The 7598-nt window shown below is 39.0% G+C and overlaps 1 long non-coding RNA gene across 7 annotated transcripts; it reads left to right on the plus strand.

Annotated features, from left to right (window-relative positions):
* Nucleotides 1-3795: 3795 nt before the first annotated feature.
* Nucleotides 3796-6854, plus strand: LOC129847440 (uncharacterized). Of its 7 annotated transcripts, none has more exons than XR_008758421.1 (4): nt 3796-3892; nt 4816-4984; nt 5185-5995; nt 6099-6854. It is a non-coding gene; the product is annotated as an uncharacterized LOC129847440 (long non-coding RNA). The 7 variants fall into 7 exon arrangements; XR_008758422.1 differs by having other exon boundaries at nt 3798-3892; nt 4661-4984; XR_008758423.1 differs by having other exon boundaries at nt 3805-4984; nt 6099-6366; nt 6413-6854.
* Nucleotides 6855-7598: the final 744 nt, after the last annotated feature.

Genomic DNA, 7598 nt, shown 5'->3' on the forward strand with positions numbered 1-7598 from the left:
TCAGAACCTCAAATAAGCTTTTTTTTACTCCAATGTTTAGAAACAATGTAAACCAACACTGTATCGCCTCAAGGTTAAAACTATAATGTTGATATCATGGATGGTCTCTCTATGAATTTGAAAGTAGTTACATTTCTCTTATTACCAAAACAGTGGTGGAATGATTTTTTAAAACCGCAACAAAATGGCTGCTCAGAAACTTGGTTTGCTAAACAGCTGAGGGATGGGGGCTGGAGAAATGTAACCACTCTCAAATTCATAGAGAAAGACATTGTAGCAACCTTCAGGCTATCCCCTGAATTCACTACACTATGAATACAAAGACTGGCCACCCATGATGTCAAAATTATTGTTTTAAACAGAATTCTAGGCTATATAGTATATTCTAGAATTCATCCATGATGTCATAATGATAGTTTAACCAGGTTTCTAGGCTATATAGTATATTCTAGAATTCATCCATGATGTCATAATGATAGTTTAACCAGGTTTCTAGGCTATATAGTATATTCTAGAATTACCAGTGTAGATTTCCTGTGGGGGTCAAATTATTAGAGCTGTTGATAAGTCATTGTATAATATTCAGCTATTTTTTTTCCCATGCCCTTACTTTAAAGGCAAGACATATACCTAGATGTAATTACATTCATGAATTGGTTTGAAACCTTTGTTTTAAACCCTTCTCAAAGTTGTTGCTTTAAGTTGCCTGATGCTTGAAGCATGCTGTTTGATTAAATAATTACAGATACACAAGTTACTCGAGGGAGCCAGTCATCAATATAACCGAGAAAAACTCTTCCCTCCCGCTGCTACTGGACTTTGTAAATTCTGTCGTTATGCTCCTGAAGTTTTAAGTAATTAACTACACCAGCGGTCGTCAAACTTTTCCATTTAGAGACAATGTATCTGACCATTTCTACGGATCTGCGTGCCGGTTATGGCATTTTCATATGCACATTTTTGTGGAACAGTTTCATTTAATTTATAATACTATCTCAAAATCATTGTCTGTGATTAATCTACATTCTATCTAAATCTAAATGAAAATTATACAAATCTAAAAGTAACCTTTATTGCCATTGCCAACTATGTAAAAAAATTGCCTACATAACAAATAAAAACATTGCAGCCTGCAGGTAGAAAATATCCTGATAAAAATAAATATCCTAGAAATCACATTGGCTGCTCATGGCCTGTCTACAACAAACTTGAAACATTGTATCAACTATCAACTGGGTCCTCCGAAACTTGTGATAGCAAGCTTGCGACATTGTATAAAATATTCTGGGCCCTGAGAGTTTTCCGCGCCAGTGAGTTAGGGACAGACACAGCTGTAGGCTATTTGTGCAAAAGATAAGAAGTAATCAGGTATTTTATGACATTTCCACTGGATCAGAGAATTACATTTTTTCCTTTCATGCCGAGTGGAAATATTTTACGAAAATACTTGAGGAACTATTGTCGTACGCAATTGATTTTGATTAGACTTAGTATACTTGCTGTTTGAGGTGAAGAAAAAAATTACTTTGAGAAGCTCCACAACTCATTAGTGGTGGTGCATTAAGACAATGAGAAATACTATCAGACATCCTCAAATGGGCACATTTATAGGCCTACATTTGCACACAGGCCAGGTAGACTAGTCCTACTTCTATATGCGTAGTTAGGTGTGCGTCCTTACTCAACATTGACATGAGTGTTTTAAACAAAAGACAATGAGGTCTGGGTGGTCTGCCAGGGGCCGTTTCATTTAGTATCCGTTTGCGTCGGCATGGGGAATGATTGTCTTTTCCCATAGTATGTTGTACCGAAGTTGACCGACGAAGGGAATGTAACTTTATGACTGTTGGATTCTAAACTACATTGAGATATTAAAGACATGATAGATCAGACACAGAGTATATAAAGGGGTGAGATCTGTAGAAAGACAGTGGCTGTGGAATGTGCTGGGTGGACGGGAGGAGATCACAGGATTGCTATAGGAGAAGCGGATGGACATCTGTGGATTAGGTGAAGGAGGGGTTGAGGTCAGGTCAGATCCCCTGAAGGGAGTAATAAGGGTTTAGTATCCTGTTTCCCTCTTCCTGTCGACCCAGAAGATGTAAGGACTGGAGAGAAAGAGGAGTGTCCAAAGTGGGGTGTATATACTTGTGATGGTGAGAACATGTTTTTGTCTGAACTACGGCTGTAACGACCCTTTGGGAAGAATTAAACTTGGTTAAGCTTCTCTAGTGTCCGTGAGTTATTTACTCTGAATAATTAGAACCGAACACTATAATTAGTGTTCCCTGAAGGAGGGAAACGAGGCACAACACCTGATTGGCCCCACCCCTTTCCTGGGTCGGTGAAGAGCGGTATTACATTTAACTTCTTGAGAATACAGGGGGTGCTGTTTTCACATTAGCATAATTGCCTCTACAGATTAAACTGCCTCTTATTCAATTATTGCTGTTACTATATGCATATAACCATATACCATTGGATAGAAAACAAGCTATGGTTTCTAAAACCGTTTCAATTTTGACTCGGAGTGAAACACAGGTCATTTGACAGCACTTTCCCTGAGCAAGAAGAAGATTGCAAGATGTGTATGCTCGCTTCAACGCTCTGCCTATATATGGTCACGCCACCTATGACCCGAAACACACTTCATTCGTCTTCCTCTGGGTGTCAGGAAGACGTCAGAGGAGAATTATTATTTTTTGTTTATCTTGTACTGACGCGAAATAAGACCTATTTCTTTAGCGTGACCGACAACTTCCGGTTTTCTGAAACGCGCGTTTTAGAGGTGCAATTGTCTTTTGTTATGCTGACGTTACGGATGAAAACTATCTCCGTCTCGAAGTTTGTTTGATACATGTGACCATATCATCGTAATGTATGTTTTTTCAATATAGTTTAATCAGATTATTTGAATTTTTTCGGGAGTTTTGCCGTGTTCCGTTCTGTGAGTTTTTTAACTTTGGACAGGGACCGTGCCAGTCGACCAGTACCCAGGCTAAATGAAGAGGGAAAGTTGCCATTGTGAATGGATTGAACGACTCATCAGGACTAAGGACACCTTGATCAACATTCTGATGAAAGATCAGCAATAGTAAGACCCAATTTACGATGTTATTTCATATATCTGTCGTGCATGTGAACTGGTCGGGCGCGCCCAGCTGGTTCTGGCTGGCGTGGCTATGCTAATTTAGCGCTACATTTTGTTTTCGCTATAAAACATTTAATAAATCTGAAATATTGTTTGGATTCACCAGATGTTGGGCTTTCAATATCTGTACGCTGTGTATTTTTTCTGAAATGTTTTAAGACAAGTAATTAGTTATATAACGTTGGTCTCTGTAATTGTTCTAGCTGCATCAGCACTATATCAGATTGCAGCTGCAATGTAGAACTGTGATTTATACCTGAAAAATGCACATTTAAAAAAAAAAAAACTATGCTATACCATAAATATGTTATCAGACTGTCATCTTATGAATTTGTTTGTTGGTTTGTGGCTATCAATATCTTAGTTTAGCCGAATTGGTGATAGCACCTGATGGAGTAAGAAACTGTTGGAGTAAGAAAATGGTGTCTTTTGCTAACGTGTTTAGCTAATAGATTTACATATTTTGTCTTCCCTGTAAAACATTTAAAAAATCTGAAATGGTGGTTTTATTCACAAGATCTGTGTCTTTCATTGGGTGTCTTGGACTTGTGATTTAATGATATTTAGATGCTACTATTTAATTGTGACGCTATGCTAGCGATGCTAATCAGTGTGGGGGAGGTGGGGGGTGCTCCCGGATCCGGGTTAGGTACTCTGTAGAGGTTAAAGAGCAGGAAGATGAGAAAGAGGAGGATGTCGTTTTTGGTGTGAAAGAAGAGGTTGGAGATCCGTTTAACACCAGTAAGTACCGTCTCTGCAGTCGTTGAACCAATATGTAGTAAAGGGGTTCTACACTTTAATGTTGTTCTGTAGGAATGGCTGGAGCTACACTGTAACGTGTAGAACATCAAGAGTGGACCATCAACAAAACGTTAACAATTGATCAAATGCATCCAATGACAATGCCTGAAATAATGTAGTCCTCAATATCTCCTATTAGATTAGCCCAATATGCAGTCTTAAAGGGGCAATCAGCAGTTGTTACATCCATTTTGGGACTTATACATTAATGATATGTACCCATTGTTTCTTGAAGAATTCACTTATAAATGCCTCATGAGCTTAGTTCAACTGTTGTACCCCATCAGAACCCAAAATATGAGCTTTTTTTTACTCCAGTGTATGTCAGTAAATATAAACAAACACTGTATATCCTCAAAACATGGTTAAAACTATAATGTTGGTATCATGGATGGTTGCATTTCTCCAGCCCCATCCCTCAGCTTTTTACCAAAACGGGCAGGGAGTACGCTTTGTTATTGTTTCTATTGCTGCCCCCGTTAATCCTCAAAATAATTTCACAGTATACTTTCATATCACATCAAAATAATTTAAAATACTTTAACATCAAAATAATTTCACACAATACTTTCATATCACATCAAAATAGGTAACCAGTCTGTATAGATAGATAGCTAAGTGAATTAAATATCACCAGCTACCTAACTTCATATTAGCTATCTTGATGTATTTATCACTGTAAAAAACTAACTCCAAATGCATTTGTAGGTAGCTAGCTACCAGCCATGGAGGAGGGTGAAAGGATAGCAGCCCCAACTGTCAGTGAGAGAGGAGGCTATTCTGGATAAGTGAGGACGGAGATAATAGTAACATAATATTCAGTGTGGTGTAATTTGACTATAATGAAGTGTGTTTCTTGTGAGGTTTTCTGTCCTCAGATAAAGAGCTCTATGAAAGCCAGTCTACATATGAAGAGGTCCCAATGAAGAGCAGTGGTTCTCAGTCCTGGGGACTCAAAGAGGCACATTGTTGTTTTTGCCTCAGCACTGCACAGCTGATTCAAATGATCAACTCATTATCAAGCTTCAAGTGGTATTTATGTATTCATTTGTGATGCTATCCTTGATATGATCCTGTTATTGTCACATGCTACACATGTACATATGTGTGCCCATGCATCTATCAATCCAATGTTATCATGATTTGTTATCAGGGATATTATACTTTAGTAATCCACAATGACCTGGTGATGTAAAAGTCTAATAATTACATTGTCTTCCATATTGCTACAGATACCTTGTAACTGGAGATTCCTTCAAAACGATTGCCTACAGTTACCGTGTAGGGCACTGCAAGGTTGGGTGACCAGGGTCATCTGGGACTGCCTCCTGGAGGAATTCAGATGTGTGAAGGCTACCTGTGTCCTGCGTAACTTCATGAGGATGGACACGCGGACCAGGAGGGGATCTGCAGATCGCCGCCGTGTCCCAGAGGAGGAGTCTGCTGCTCTGCAGGATGTTTCAAGGATGGGGTCCAACAACGCAGCAAGAGAGGCAATCCGTGTGCAGGAGATCTTCACCTCCTACTTCTTCAAAGAGGGTGCTGTTCCCTGGCAACACCATAGACTACACTATGCACAACCAAAGGCTCTTTTAAGAGCCATTCACATTGCAATAAGAGTATTCTTCCATTTACTTAGCTATGTCAACTGCAGTTATTCAATTCCTAGTGTCTCTCCCTTTGATTTCTACTTCTCAGATGAGGGTGCTGTTTAGGTAAGGGTGTGATGTCTGTGCAAAAAACAAAACAGGCTATTTTAAATCACCCATATTGAAAAAATGTAGAGCAATTAGACACCCTATAACCCACACCTACACACTCATGTATCAATCTGATTGATGGATTGTGTTGTGCAGTAAGCAGGCTCAGGTGTATAACTGTGGCTCCTTCCACCTTCAAAGAATAGGCAAGAGGGCCAACCATGGAGAATAGTAAGACACTTCATTATTTCTATAACTACGCTATATTGTTTGTCCTTGTGTGTCCGTTCATGTTTTTCAGCATAAAGTACTCAGCAGCCAATAAGTGTGGTGTGGACACCAGGTGAGGCCACACACAGATTCCTGTTGAACACTGTGGCTTTAACTACCTTTCTCAATAACAGTCTCTCTCCTTCACTTCATCCCTCTCTCCCCTTCTCCTTAAGTCCTCTAGGTTATATCAGCTGTGTCGGTGAACCCCTCCTGCATCTGAACTGGCTACATAGAGGGCACAGCATGATCAGAGGTGAAAGGTCACTTGGTCAGGTCAACAGGAAGTATTATTCAAGTTATGCTTTACATTGAAATACAGATAGATGCAGTAGTCCCAGAATTAATGATCCCAGGTCAGTTTATATTATACAGGAAGTATTAAAGAGATGCTTTACATTGAAATACAGATAGATGCAGTAGTCCCAGAGTTAATGATCCCAGGTCAGTTTATATTATACAGGAGGTATTATTAAAGAGGTGCTTTCAGGTCAGTTTTGCATTTCACCTCCTGATTGATGACTAACAATGTTAGAATAAAAACTAAAAACACAAGGCTTAAACATGCTCTCTCTCTCTCCATCTGTCTCTCGTCTGCAGATATGTTTTAATGTGAGAGGATGCCAACCCCCAGTCCCATCATCGCCACCTCACCTGCTTTTAAGATAACCTTTGGGCCGACTAGAGACACTGCTATGTAGTTGTGATGAACTGAGAGAATATTTATGTAGCACTGTGATTCATTAATCATGTGCTGCCTTCCCTGCTCCTATGTGCTTACCTCTTTCCCTTTGTCTTTTACACCTCTCTCTCCACCTCCTCTTTCTTCCTCTGGTTTTATAATTCACAACAGATGTGCATTGAAGTACAGATTGAACTTGTATTTATAACACTTGGACAATGAGCTTTTCAATAAAGCGTTTCACATTCTCTACTGGTTGAAATGAAGTGTAATGTGATGAAATACTCCACCTATCCTGTGTTTATCAGATCAATGCAGATGAAGGGCATTAGATGTTGAGATGAACCGGTGTTGGAGTATTTACATGATGCATAGGAAGTGTAGTGTTCTGGTTTTTAACATTATGTTTCTGTATATATTAATTAACTAGTTAAATCCTGTTTCTAGTCTATTAGTTACAATGTGTAACCATTGATGTCCCAGGACCAAGATTGGTAGACACTGTTGAAGTGTAGAATTGTAATACATACATGCAGACACAGCGTCATTCAAAGACTGGAATTTGATTCTCCTGGTATTGGATATGACTGAATAATCATCTCAAGGACATTCATACCTAAACTGCACATTTATTTGCCATGGTAGAATACATGATCAGTGAATATATTAAACGTACAGGCTACAAGGTGGGGATCTCATGCATGGTAATAACTACATGTATATTAGACTTGCATTCTTGGCACAACATGATATTATATTCTACTAATCCATAGGCTTCATTAATGTCATTCAGGCTGTTTTGAAGTTGATACAACTGGCTATGATAGCTGAGGTTCATAGCTAGGTTCTGAACTAATATGTATACCAAACGTTTGGGTCCATACACAGATTGGCTAGATAGCTAGCTACACATCCATGGGCATACAGGGATTTTAATCATCCACTGCACAATAAGCAAGAACATAGCTAGCTACGTGATTTCATCTATCTGCAT

Source organism: Salvelinus fontinalis, unplaced genomic scaffold (assembly GCF_029448725.1).
Source record: "Salvelinus fontinalis isolate EN_2023a unplaced genomic scaffold, ASM2944872v1 scaffold_0844, whole genome shotgun sequence".
NCBI lineage: Eukaryota > Metazoa > Chordata > Actinopteri > Salmoniformes > Salmonidae > Salvelinus > Salvelinus fontinalis.